This window comes from Rana temporaria, chromosome 7 (genome assembly GCF_905171775.1).
Source record: "Rana temporaria chromosome 7, aRanTem1.1, whole genome shotgun sequence".
In the NCBI taxonomy this organism is placed as follows: domain Eukaryota; kingdom Metazoa; phylum Chordata; class Amphibia; order Anura; family Ranidae; genus Rana; species Rana temporaria.
This window is the reverse complement of record NC_053495.1, coordinates 204,063,377-204,078,450: the sequence shown is the minus strand read 5'-3', so window position 1 is coordinate 204,078,450 and position 15,074 is coordinate 204,063,377.

Below are 15,074 nucleotides of genomic sequence, written 5' to 3'. Positions count from 1 at the left end.
AGATGCCTCTGGCTCTAATCAGGTGCTTCAAACAAATGTAAACATCACTTGTTACAGTAATAGGTGGTGACAGGTACTCTTAATGGAGGGATCGGGGGTCTAAAAGACTTCACTTCAAAATATTCAGATTGCAGAAATCGGCGATTCTGAATACTGTACATTTTTTTTTAAAATCCTGCGCCATTGGCAGCCGAGTAACTCGGAAGTGACGTTGTGACGTCGCTTCAGTGTTTACACTCAGGAGACTGGCAGTCTCTCTCTAGGAGCTGGAAGTGGTGCATCGTGGATCGGGTCTCCCGGTGGGACGGGAGGCTCGGTAAGAGTGGCGGAGGCGGCGGGAAGGGGGGTGTCCCCTCCCGCTCCTCCCGCTCCTCAGGGATAACAACTGAGTGGCTTTTAGCCGCATCGGTTAGTATCACCGGAAAGCCGATCGCCCAAGCTAAAAAAGCGATAACCGGGATGATGCCTGCAGCTGCGGGCATCATCACGGTATAACCCCCGAAAGTCGAGGACGCGTATGTGCGTACGCTCAGCAGCAAGGGAATAAAGTGGTTGTAAAGGGTTTACAATTACTTTAAGGGAAAAAAATTACATACCGTAAATACTCGAGTATAAGCCGACCTGAATATAAGCCGAGGCACCTAATTTTACCACAAAAAAATGGGAAAAAGTATTGACTCGAGTATAAGCCTAGGGTGTCCATCTGCATGCCTCACTGTGCCCATGTGCATGCCTCACTTTTAGGGTGACCACATTTCCAAACTGCCATTCAGGGACACCCCTTCCCAAAAATCAGCTTGTGATGTAACGAATCACAGCACAGTGATTGGACACAAGAGGTGGGATTTATGATTTCTCCAATCACAAGCAGGGGGCGGGGATTGTGCTTCTACAGACATTCCCGGCCAGGACAAGTACTGTCAGTGAGTAAAGCGGTGATGTGGCGGCCTTTTTTGGGGGCATCAGGTTGTCCCGGGGGGCGGGGGGGCTGTGTAAGTTTCATTCCGGGACACTGTATTGTCCTGGAATGAAGGTGCCCGGGACAGACCTGCAAAATTTGGGACTGTCCCAGGCAATCCGGGACACGTGGTCACCTTACTCACTGTGCTCATGCCTCACTGTGCCCATGACTAGACTGACGTTTAACATGGGAGTCTATGGAAGGGGTGCCCGGCTTTGCTCCCCCAGACAACAAACTTTGCACACTTGTAGAGGAGAAATGGGGCTACATGTGTGCCAAGTTCCGGGTCCAGGGGACCTACAACCGGCCGATACCGGGTCCCCAAAGGCACCGGAGAAATGACCGTTTAACATGGGAGTCTATGGAAGGGGTGCCCGGGTTTTAAAAATCGATGCTCCCCGGCCGTAGGTACCTTGGACAACAAACTTTGCACACTCGTAGAGGAAGAGTGGGGCTACATGTGTGCCAAATGTGGGGTCCAGGAGCCCTACGGCCGGCGGTCCCGGGTCCCCAAATTTCGGGATATCAGGCGCAAAAAGGTGACTCGAGTATAAGCCGAGGGGAGGCATTTTCGGCACAAAAAAATGCGCTGAAAAACTCGGCTTATACTCGAGTATATACGGTACGTTTTATTTGGGTACAACATCCCATGATTGCATTGCAATTGCCAGTTAACACCGTGCCGTATTGCAAAAAAATGGCCTGGTCATAGGGGGATAAATCTTCCGGAGGTGAAGTAGATATTCAATTGAATTGAATATTAAAAATTCTAGAATGCTTTCTAAACTGTCATACATGCATCTATTTTTAAAACGTTATTTTCATGTATGAATGTGATATAAACAGTACAAAACGATATATAGCCAGATTCAAGTAGGGCGCCGCATCTTTAAGGCGGCGTAGTGTATCGCATATACGCTACGCCGCCTTAAGTCAGAGAGGCAAGTGCTGTATTCACAAAGTACTTGCCTCCTAAATTACGGCGGCGTAGCGTAAATGGGGCCGGAGTAAGCGCTCCTAATTCAAATGAGGATGAGGGGGGCGTGTTTTATGTTAATGGGGGGTGACCCGACGTGATTGACGTTTTTTACGAACGGTGCATGCCAGTGTGCATGCTCCAAAGTACGCCGCAAGGACGTATTGGTTTCGACGTGAACGTAAATTACGTCCAGCCCTATTCACGGACGACTTACGCAAACGACGTAAAATTTTCAAATTTTGACGCGGGAATGACGGCCATACTTAACATTGGCTACGCCACCTAGGGGGCAGCTTTAACTTTACGTGGCGTATCTCTTACGGAAACGGCGTATCTTTACTGCGACGGGCGCACGTACGTTCGTGAATCGGCGTATCTAGGCATTTACATATTCTACGCCGAACTCAACGGAAGCGCCACCTAGCGGCCAGCCTAAATATTGCAACCTAAGATACGACGGCGCAGATTCTGAGTTACGTCGGCGTTTCTACTGATACGCCGGCGTAAATCTTTCTGCATCAAGCTAATAAAATACAATGTTACATCCCGTGCACAGAACCCAATAGACCAAAAACGGTTCTACTTTCCCTTTAAAAGTTAAAAGCCTATTTTATGACATATTCTAGTCGCACGGTTGGAGCGCAGGGGGGGGGGGGGGGGGGGGGCGAGGTTGGGATTATGTTGCACAGAATTTGGCTGAATTCTTGATATAAATGAAGGTAATCACGGAGGGAATATGCGTTAAATGAGAGTTAAAGAGCTATTAAATGTTCACATATATCCAGCTTTAATATAATTTCTGGTTGGGCAGGAAGTGAAAATTATAAACAATATTTTGGTAACAGAGGCTTCCATTGTGCGCCCGCTCGCCCGCTCCATTGTACATTAGAAGTCTCTTGACCAGTAACAACGTTTCATTGTGACATTCTCAGCGTTTGGAAACGATATTTAATTTTATCCGAGTCGCCGCAGCGGAAGGAAATGACAGCGAAATGGTTTCTTGCCTCTTTTCCACTCCGGTAGAGTTTCAGCTTTCTGCTGTTGGATGGAGGCGAAGTACCGAGAGGTCTTTCTGATAAACCGGCTGCACAATTCACTGTATAGATCCATATAATGAGGAAATTAACCACTTAAGACCCGGACCTTTAGGCAGCTAAAGGATCCGGACAGTTTTTGCGATTCGGCACTGCGTCGCTTTAACTGACAATTGCGCGGTCGTGCGACGTGGCTCCCAAACAAAATTGGCGTCCTTTTTTCCCCACAAATAGAGCTTTCTTTTGGTGGTATTTGATCACCTCTGCGGTTTTAATTTTTTACGCTATAAACAAAAATAGAGCGACAATTTTGAAAAAAATGTAATATTTTTTACTTTTTGCTATAATAAATATCCCCCAAAAACATCAAATTTTTATTTTCCTCAGTTTAGGCCGATACGTATTCTTCTACCTATTTTTGGTAAAAAAAATCGCAATAAGCGTTTATCGATTGGTTTGCGCAAAATGTATAGCATTTACAAAATAGGGGATAGTTTTATTGCATTTTTATGAATTTTTTTTTTTACTACTAATGGCGGCGATCAGCGATTTTTTTCGTGACTGCGACATTAAGGCGGACACTTCGGTCAATTTTGACACATTTTTGGGACCATTGTCATTTTCACAGCAAAAAATGCATTAAAAATGCATTGTTTACTGTGAAAATGACAATTGCAGTTTGGGAGTTAACCACAAGGGGGCGCTGAAGGGGTTAAGTGTGACCTCATCTCTGTTTCTAACTGTAGGGGTGTGTGGCTGTAGGTGTGACGTCATTGATTGTGTTTCCCTATAAAAGAGATCACACGATCAATGACGGCGCCACAGTGAAGAACGGGGAAGCTGTGTTTACACACGGCTCTCCCCGTTCTTCAGCTCCGGGGACCGATCGCGGGACTCCAGCAGCGATCGGGTCCGCGATTCGGACCGGGTCGCGTGCACGCGCTGGCGACGCGCGCGCGACCCCACGGCTAGGTTTAAAGGGCAACGTACATGTACGTGGATGTGCTCAGCCGTGCCATTCTGCCAACGTATATCGGCGTGAAGGGGTCCTTAAGTGGTTAAAGACGGGAGAACTAGAGCTACTGTTGTACGAGGAGGATTTAGATTTTGTGGAAATTTAAGAGACTTGGTTCATGTCACGTACCTGGTGGAGATCGCGCAGTAGAGGGGGCTTCTCTTGCACCTCCTGTCCAACGCCCCTGGTGGAGATCGCGCAGTAGAGGGGGCTTCTCTTGCACCTCCTGTCCAACGCCCCTGGTGGAGATCGCGCAGTAGAGGGGGCCTCTCTTGCACCTCCTGTCCAACGCCCCTGGTGGAGATCGCGCAGTAGAGGGGGTTTCTCTTGCACCTCCTGTCCTATGCCCCTGGTGGAGATCGAGCAGTAGAGAGGGCTTCTCTTGCACTTTCTGTCCAACGCCCCTGGTGGAGATCGAGCAGTAGAGAGGGCTTCTCTTGGACCTCCTGTCCAACGCCCCTGGTGGAGATCAAGCAGTAGAGGGGGCCTCTCTTGCACCTCCTGTCCAACGCCCCTGGTGGAGATCGCGCAGTAGAGGGGGCCTCTCTTGCACCTCCTGTCCAACGCCCCTGGTGGAGATCGCGCAGTAGAGGGGGTTTCTCTTGCACCTCCTGTCCTATGCCCCTGGTGGAGATCGCGCAGTAGAGGGGGCTTCTCTTGCACCTCCTGTCCAACGCCCCTGGTGGAGATGGCGCAGTAGAGAGGGCTTCTCTTGCATATTCCTGTCCAACGCCCCTGGTGGAGATGACAGGGAGTGAAGGACACAGAGCGGCACGAGGGCCGATGTAGTAGATGGCTCCGGCTGGGCCTTGGCATAGACCTGATGGCTGGAGATCACTGAGCAGGTACTGAAGACAGGACTTCCTCATGTGGTATCAGAGTCGTGATCTGCGAACGCGCTGCGCCCTGGGTTTGAACTTTGTGAATCAGATTGTACGGGTTGAACCAGAACACTGGTAAATTTTTGCTAAATTTTACCAAGGTCAAGAGCTGAAAATCTGTTTCTGGTTCACTATACAGTGAAACCTTGGATTGCGAGTTCCGCGGTTAACGAGCGTTTTTTTTTTAAATCCTGACTCGGTTCGCGAGTGTTGTCTTGCACAACGAGCAGGTTTCAAGCCACAGCGCTGTGCAGTACCGCATTTGGCCAGAGATGCGGGGGGGGGGGGCGCCGGAACCGAGCAGAGAATTTTTATAGAAGGTTCACAAAGTTCCACCAAAGAGAAAACCTTCCACCTGCCATGACAGTTTTATGTGTCCCTCTCCTTTGTCTCCCGGGAAAGCCGATGACAGTGGCCCCCCGGGATCCATCGCCATTCCTGCCTGTCAGCGCACGTACATTTTCCGTATCAACACGTATCTTGGTGGAAAGTGCGCCGGTTTATTTTCGCCGCCCTGCATAGTGGTGGAGTCCTGGAAAGCTGTTGAGGATTAGAACGGGGCTTCAAGCCCAATGACAAGAGGACGACGCAAAGCCGCGGTCCTGGTGGAAACACTATCTATACGGCTCACATTTGTTTATTTCTGTACATCCATGTGAGGATAGAGTGCAAAGAGAATTATTAATATTCCCATCGCCAGTTGTTCCGCGTCTATTTGTGGTGACGGAACGGCGTGCTCTATAGGCTAGATCATCATGATGAAAGCTGTTAGAAGGCAAAGCAAGTGATGGGGATCAGGTTTGGGTCGTTGCAAGGAGAAGCTCCAATGATGAGCAGAGCCAAACTGCGCAACACCTGTCATGATGACTTTAAACATAATACAGTAACCTTTATCTGAGCCATTCTGTATCTGTAGGTCACTCTTATGCCCCGTACACACGATCCGAATATTAACCACTTAACCCCCGGACCATATTACTGGTCCAAGACCGGGCCACTTTTTGCGATTCGGCACTGCGTCGCTTTAACTGACAATTGCACGGTCGTGCGACGTGGCTCCCAAACAAACTTGGCGTCCTTTTCCCCCCACAAATAGAGCTTTCTTTCGGTGGTATTTGATCACCTCTGCGGTTTTTAGTTTTTGCGCCATAAACAAAAATAAAGCGACAATTTGAAAAAAATGAATATTTTTTACTTTTTGCTATAATAAATATCCCCCCAAAAATATATATAACATTTTTTTCCCTCAGTTTAGGCCGATACGTATTCTTCTACCTATTTTTGGTAAAAAAATAATCGCAATAAGCGTTTATCGATCGGTTTGCGCAAAAGTTATAGCGTCTACAAAATAGGGGATAGTTTTTTATTTATTTATTTATTTATTTATAAAAATGCTTATTGGGAGCGCAGTCATTACCCAAAGGCCTCGATGCGCTTATGGCATTTTTCTTAATATTTTTATTTTTACTAGCCACTTGCCGACCGCCTCATGTACATATACGTCGGCAGAATGGCACGGACAGGCACATCAACGTACCTGTACGTCCCTGCCTAGACGTGGGTCGGGGGTCCGATAGGGACCCCCCCGCTACATGCGGTGGTCGGGTTCCCTCGGGGAGCGATCCGGGACGAAGGCGCGGCTATTCGTTTATAGCCGCTCCGTCGCGATCGCTTCCCCATGCTTCACTGTGGCGGCGTATTGATCGAGTGTTCCCTTTTATAGGGATACACAATTGATGATGTCAGACCTACAGCCACACCCCCCTACAGGTGTAAACACACACTAGGTGAACCCTAACTCCTACAGCGCCCCCCTGTGGTTAACTCCCAAACTGCAACTGTCATTTTCACAATAAACAATGCAATTTAAATGCATTTTTTGCTGTGAAAATGACAATGGTCCCAAAAATGTGTCAAAATTGTCCGAAGTGTCCGCCATAATGTCGCAGTCATGAAAAAAATCGCCGATCGCCACCATTAGTAGTAAAAAAAAAAAAAAATTTATAAAAATGCAATAAAACTATCCCCTATTTTGTAAACGTTATAAATTTTGCGCAAACCAACCGATAAACGCTTATTGCGATTTTTTTTACCAAAAATAAGTAGAAGAATACGTATCGCCTAAACTGAGAAAAAAATCATTTTTTTTATATCTTTTTGGGGGATATTTATTATAGCAAAAAGAAAAATAAAGCAAGTGGTGCCCCAAAAATCCTCTCCAGGCCTTTATCCGAGCAAAAATCATGACAAGCATCCCCCCCCCCCCCACTTCCCAAACCATACCAGACCACATGCCCTCAACATGGGGGGAGGTTCCCTTGTCCGTATGTTAGTGAGGACAAGGGTCACTTCCCCCAGTTCTGTGGCCCAGTGGTTGTTGGGGGTCTTCTGGGGAGTGGATTGAACCTTAATCTCATCCTATTTTTTTTTTCCTTTGATCATCAGCACCATCTAGTGGCCATAATGCGATATTTTCCCAGAAATACTTCAATCAGGATAATACCACGTTATGACCACTAGATGGTGCTGATGATCATTGGAAATAAACATATTAGCGGGCTTATTGTGTGACTGACTTTAGTTTAAAAAAATTAAGGGCCAGATTCACAGAAGAGATACAACGGCGTATCTCCTGATACGCCGTCGTATGTCTGTGTTAGGGCCGTCCTAATTATGCGCCTGATTCATAGAATCAGTTACGCATAGATAGCCCTAAGATCCGACAGGTGTAATTGAATTACACTGTCGGATCTTAAGGATGCAATTCTAGGCCGGCCGCTAGGTGGCGAGGCCATTGCGGTCGGCGAAGAATATGCAAATGACTAGTTACGGCGATTCCCGAACGTCCGCGCTGCCCGTCGATCTAACTTTACGTCGTTTCCGTCGAGATACGCCGCGTAAAGTTAGGGCTGCCTCCTGGGTGTTCTAAGCCATATTAAGTATGGCCGTCGTTCCCGCGTCGAAATTTAAAAAGTCACGTCCTTTGCGTAAGTCGTCCGTGAATGGCGCTGGCCGCCATTTACGTTAACGTCTAAACAAATGACGTCCGTGCGACGTCATTTAGCACAATGCACGTTGGGTAATTTACCCGACGGAGCATGCGCAGCACGTTCGGCGCGGGAACGCGCCTAATTTAAATGGTGCCCGCCCCATTTGAATTGGGCGGGTTTGCGCCGAGCGCATTTACTTTACACCGCCGCAAGTTTACAGGTAAGAGTTTTGAGAATCAGGCACTCAGCCCCCGTTCACACCTAGGCGTATATACGCCTGTAGTGCGACGCCGCTGCAGCCCCGAGACGCCTGAGTGATGATTTAACATGCACCTCTATGGAGATGTTTCACATCTCCACGCCGAACGCCGTACGCCTGCCGCCTGAAAAAAAGTCCCGGACCTTTTTTTCAGGCGGCTTTCGGCGTTCGGCATAGGAGATGTGAACCATCTCCATAGAGGGGGTCAAGGCTGCATTCACAATCGCGGCGTTTTGTCGCCGCAGATCGCGGTACAAAACGCCGCAATTTGTCGCCGCAATTCGCGGGACAAAACGCCGCGATTTTGTACGCCTAGGTGTGAATGCAGCCTTACGCTGTAAACCTGCGGCGGTGTAACGTAAATGGGATACGTTACGCCGCCGTGGAGTAACGTAATTCTATGTGAATCTGGCCCTAAAATCCTATACGTGCCCCATGGCCAGTTTCCCGTAATTGGGCACGAGGTGTGACTCCAAAGTGTTTGGCGCGTTGTTTTTTTTTTTTACTCCAAAGACACCTAAGTGCAAAAAAGACACAATTTCACCATTCAATTGCTCTGTTTATATAAGAATCCATGGCCTATATTAGATATTATTGGGGGGATAAAAGCTTGCCCCAGGCTCTATTTTGATCCCCCTCCCCCCCCAAATAATATATTATTATAAGTAGATCCTTTAAGTTGAGCGCAGAAACGAAATCAGTCAAGCTGTAGAATAGAAATTGAATTAATTGCTTGTTAAAACAGAAAAAGCGTATCTTTTCCATCTGTATCAACATGTAGGAGGTTAAGTGGATTATCTGGACGAAACGTGTCGGGCATTGGGGGCCGTATTTCACAAGGCCGATCTGTCAGTCTTGGAAATTCGGAGAGGCCCCAGAAGTACTTAGCGTAATTACAAAAAAATGAGATATTTGGAAAAGTTTTCATTAGTTTTGTAATGTTTGTTGTTTTTTTTATTTATTTTTTGCTAAATAGATATTGTAGTTTAAGTGGAAGAGAGCCCCTCCCCCAAACCCCCCCCCCCCCCTGTGGAGTGAGCGTCCCCGGAATAGCAGAGGGGATATTACTGATAATAATTATGTTCATACTGGTTGGGGTCAAAATGGAACTGGGGGAGGGGGAGGGGGGGTACAGATGACCATTTATACCATCCGGAGGGACTGAAAGCCCACATAGACTACTCGGTATAGCAGTGGTCTCCAAACTGCGGCCCGGGGGCCAGATGCGGCCCTTTGCTTGATTTTATCCGGCCCTTGGGGTGCTTTTTTATTCATTGGCACCAATGAAGGGCAGAATTCCTCCCAATGACACCAATGAAGGGGCAGAATTCCTCCCAATGACGGGGCAGAAGTCCTCCCAGCGACGGGGCAGAATTCTTCCCAATGACACCAATGATGGGGCAGAATTCCTCCCAATGATGGGGCAAAATTCCTCCCAGTGACACCAATGATGGGGCAAAATTCCTCCCAATGACGGGGCAGAATTCCTCCCAGTGACGGGGCAGAATTCTTCCCAGTGATGGGGCAGAATTCTTCCCAATGACACCAATGATGGGGCAGAATTCCTCCCAATGACACCAATGAAGGGGCAGAATTCCTCCCAATGATGGGGCAGAATTCCTCCCAATGACGGGACAGAATTCCTCCCAATGATGGGGCAGAATTCTTCTCAATGACACCAATGATGGGGCAGAATTCCTCCCAATGATGGGGCAGAATTCCTCCCAATGACACCAATGATGGGGCAGAATTCCTCCCAATGATGGGGCAGAATTCCTCCCAATGACACCAATGACGGGGCATAATTCCTCCCAGCGATGGGGCAGAATTCCTCCCAATGACACCAATGATGGGGCAAAATTCCTCCCAGTGATGGGGCAGAATTCCTCCCAATGATGGGGCAGAATTCCTCCCAATGACACCAATAATGGGGGATTTTGTACTCCTGATGGATACAGTCCAGCCCCCTTAGAGTCTGGAGGACAGTAATCCGGCCCTTTGTTTAGAAAGTTTGGAGACCCCTGCGGTATAGGATTAAATATATAGGAGCTTCAATTTAAATGGCGCCACACAGGAGACATGTAGGAAACAGCTAATAATTAGGAGGGTGGCGGGAGGAGGGGGGGAACGTCCCCTCTCGCCGCCCGTTAGAACAATCAAGCAGCGGAACAGCCGTTATGATCGTTCTTATGGTGTAGGGAATCACCGGCTGAAAATGGCACATGTGAGGTATCGCCACAATCGTTAGAGCGAGAGCAATAATTCTCGCCCTAGACCTCCTCTGTGACTCAAAAGATGCAACCTGTAGAATTTTTTAAACGTCGCCTATGGAGATTTTTAAGGGTAAAAGTTTGTCGCCATTCCACGAGCGGACGCAATTTTGAAGCGTGACATGTTGGGTATCAATATACTCGGCGTAACATTACCTTTCACAATGTAAAGAAAAAAATATGGGCTTTACTGTTGTCTTATTTTTTTATTCAAAAAAGTGTATTTTTTCACAAAGAAATTCTGCTTGTAAGACCGCTGCGCAAATACGGTGTGAGAAAAAGTATTGCAACGACCGCCATTTTATTCTCTAGGGTGTTAGAAAAATAAAATGTATAATGTTTGGGGGTTTTTAAGTAATTTTCTAGCAAAAAAAATGTTTTTAACTTGTAAACAATAAATCTCAGAAAGTGGCGAATTACAGTATTTATTCTTTTTATTTTGGGTGGAGTTTGGATGTAGTTTGGGTGGAGTTTGGATGTAGTTTGGGTGGAGCTTGGATGTAGTTTGGGTGGAGTTTGGATGTAGTTTGGATGTAGTTTGGGTGGAGTTTGGATTTAGTTTGGGTGGAGTTTGGATGTAGTTTGGATGTAGTCTGGGTGGAGTTTGGATGTAGTTTGGGTGGAGTTTGGATTTAGTTTGGGTGGAGTTTGGATGTAGTTTGGGTGTAGTTTGGATGTAGTTTAGGTGGAGTTTGGATTTAGTTTGGGTGGAGTTTGGATTTAGTTTGGGTGGAGTTTGGATGTAGTTTGGGTGGAGTTTGGATGTAGTTTGGGTGTAGTTTGGATGTAGTTTAGGTGGAGTTTGGATTTAGTTTGGGTGGAGTTTGGATGTAGTTTGGGTGGAGCTTGGATGTAGTTTGGGTGGAGTTTGGATGTAGTTAGGATAGAGTTTGGATGTAGTTTGGGTAGAGTTTGGATGTAGTTTGGGTAGAGCTTGGATGTAGTTTGGGTAGAGTTTAGATGTAGTTTGGGTGGAGTTTGGATGTAGTCTGGGTGGAGTTTGGATGTAGTCTGGGTGGAGTTTGGATGTAGTCTGGGTGGAGTTTGGATGTAGTCTGGGTGGAGTTTGGATGTAGTTTGGGTGTAGTTTAGATGTAGTTTGGGTGTAGTTTGGATGTAGTTTGGGTAGAGTTTGGATGTAGTTTGGGTGTAGTTTAGATGTAGTTTGGGTGGAGTTTGGATTTAGTTTGGGTGGAGTTTGGATTTAGTTTGGATGTAGTTTGGGTGGAGTTTGGATGTATTCTGGGTGGAGTTTGGATGTAGTCTGGGTGGAGTTTGGATGTATTTTGGGTGGAGTTTGGATGTAGTTTGGGTGGAGTTGGCCTTTAAATGATTACAGAAGCACTTGCAGAACAGACACAACTTGTAACACTAACATGTCAGAGGTTTGCTATCTCAGTTTGATTAATGTAGTTTCTGTTGTAGTTTTTATGTGTGACATAGTCACCCCCCCCCCCCCCCACTGCCAAATCGCCCCCCCTCCCGCCAACCCCCATCCAAACATCAGGTTGGGCAGCCTGTGTACTGTCTGGTCTGTAATCTGTGCTGGTGGAATCATCTAATCAGTCAAGAGGTTGAGTAACGGGAGAGAAGAGGGGAATCCAGGTCACATTGGGGGTATGGAATAAACGCTCAGCACTATAGGTTATATCAGGTAAAATTTAAGAGTTCTCATATGGAAAATAAAAAATTTCCAGATCATTCTGGCTACGCAGTATCTGTGTGCACACGAGAAAAAAAAAGAATAATGAAAAACAAAAGAATAATGAAAAAAAAAAAAGAATAATGAAAAATAACATATCGTACCAATTGTAGCATTTATGTGTAGTGTAAAAAATATAAAAAATAATAATATTTGAGTCAATTGTATTATCATTTTATTTTTTTCAATTAATGGTTTATAAACTGATTATTTTTTTTATTTTTTTTAAATATAAAGTTATAATATTTTTTTTTTCAATCAAAGTATAAATATATTTATTTTATTATTATTATATTTATTAATATATTTATTTTAAGTGAACAATGAACACTGTAATAATTAAAAGTAAAATTTAAGAGTTCTCATATGGAAAATAAAAATTCCCAAATCATTCTGGCTACGCAGTATCTGTGTGCACATAAGACAAAAAAAAAGAATAATGAAAAAAAAAAAAAGAATAATGAAATATAACATATCGTGCGAATTGTAGCATTTATGTGTAGTTGGAAAAAAATATAAAAAAAAATAATATTTGAGTTAATTGTATTATCATTTTATTTTTTTCAATTAATGGTTTATAAACTGATTATTTTTTTTATTTTTTTTTAAATATAAAGTTATAATAATTTTTTTTTCAATCAAAGTATAAATATATTTATTTTAAGGGCAAACTACAATGAACACTGTAATAATTAAAAGTAAAATTTAAGAGTTCTCATATGGAAAATAAAAATTCCCAAATCATTCTGGCTACGCAGTATCTGTGTGCACATGAGAGAAAAAAAAGAATAATGAAAAAAAAAAAGAATAATGAAAAATTACATATCGTACCAATTGTAGCATTTATGTGTAGTTGGAAAAAAATATATAAAAAAATAATAATATTTGAGTTAATTGTATTATCATTTTATTTTTTCAATGTTTAGGTTTATAAACTGAGGATTTTTTTTTTTTTTTTAATATAAAGTTATAATTTTTTTTTTCAATCAATGTATAAATATATATATTTTAAGGGCAAACTACAATAAACACTGTAATGATTAAAAGTACAATTTAAGAGTTCTCATATGGAAAATAATAATTCCCAAATCATTCTGGCTACGCAGTATCTGTGTGCACAGGAAAAAAAAAAAAGATTATTGAAAAATGACATATTGTATCAATTGCAGCATTTATGTGTAGTTGGAAAAAATATTAATATTCTTAATATTTGAGTCAATTGTATTATCATTTATTTTTTCAATATGTATGTTTATTATATATATATATATATATATATATATATATATATATGTGTGTGTGTGTGTGTGTGTGTGTGTGTGTGTATATGTATGTTTATATATATATATATATGTGTATATATATTAAAATATATAGCTACTGTTTCACAAGTATTTAGAAGGGAAAAAACACCATGGAGAGAATAAACCTCCAGATGCGTGTTGCCAACATCCCTAAATTTTATATATAGGACAAAAACGGAAATATTTGCATGGTGCTCTGTGAAACCTTTGTCATGTATTTATTGCTTACTTGTGAAATATGACAAAAAGTACCCCTCCCGGTACTGTGGGACTTTAAGGGCAAACTAAAATGAACACTGTAATGATTAAAAGTAAAATTTAAGAGTTCTCATATGGAAAATAAAAATTCCCAGATCATTCTGGCTACGCAGTATCTGTGTGCACAGGAAAAAAAAATAATATATAAAAAAAAAAAATTAATGTATATATATATATATATATATATATATATATATATATATATATACACATGATTATAATTTTTTTTTTAATTATATAGCTTCTGTTTCACAAGTATTTAAAAGGGAAAAACCACAGTGGAGAGAATAAATCTCCAAATGCATGTTGCCAACATCCCTAAATGTTATATATAGGACAAAAAGTACCCCCCCCCTTCCCCCCGGTACTGTGGGACTTTAAGGGCAAACTACAATGAACACTGTAATGATTGTAATGATGTAAGATTTAGCAAAGTTTATTGAAGTATTACAACTGTGTTGGTGCAAACATCACCATGAAAATACAATATACAGTGTACCAAGCTCATAGAGAGCTGATAAATGTCATAAGGGTTGCTTCTCATTAGGCACGACGCGTTTCGGCAATGTAGAAGTATATCCCTTCTTCAGGGTCATAGAGAAAATCATGAATTGAAGACATTCTATTAACATTCTGTTCGGAATGTAATTAAGAAATGGCAGTCATCAGGTGGAAGTTAAAGCAAGATCTGGAAGACCAAGAAAAATATCAGACAGAACAGCTCGCAGGATTGTGAGAAAAGCAATTCAAAACCCACGTTTGACGGCACGATCCCTCCAGAAAGATCTGGCAGACACTGGAGTTGTGGTACACTATTCCACTATAAAGAGATACTTGTACAAATATGGTCTTCATGGAAGAGTCATCAGAAGAAAACCTCTTCTACGTCCTCACCACAAAAATCAGCGTTAGAACTTTGCAAATGAACATATAGACAAGCCTGATGTATTTTGGAAACGAGTTCTGCGGACCGATGAGGTTAAAATATAACTTTTTGGCCGGAATGAGCAAAGGTACATTTGGAGAAGAAAGGGCACAGAATTTAATGAAAAGAACCTCTGACCAACTGTGAAGCATGGGGGTGGATCAATCATGCTTTGGGGTTGCATTGCAGCCAGTGACACAGGGAACATTTCACGAGAAGAAGGAAAAATGGATTCAATAAAATGTCAGCAAATTTTGGATGGTAACTTGATGCCATCTGTGAAAAAGCTGAAGTTAAAGAGAGGATGGCTTCTACAAATGGATAATGATCCTAAACACACCTCAAAATCCACGGGGGATTACATCAAGAGGCATAAACTGAAGGTTTTGCCATGGCCTTCACAATCTCCTGACCTCAACACAATTGAAAATCTATGGATAGACCTTAAAAGAGCAGTGCGTGACAGACAACCCAGAAATCTCAAAGAACTGGAAGA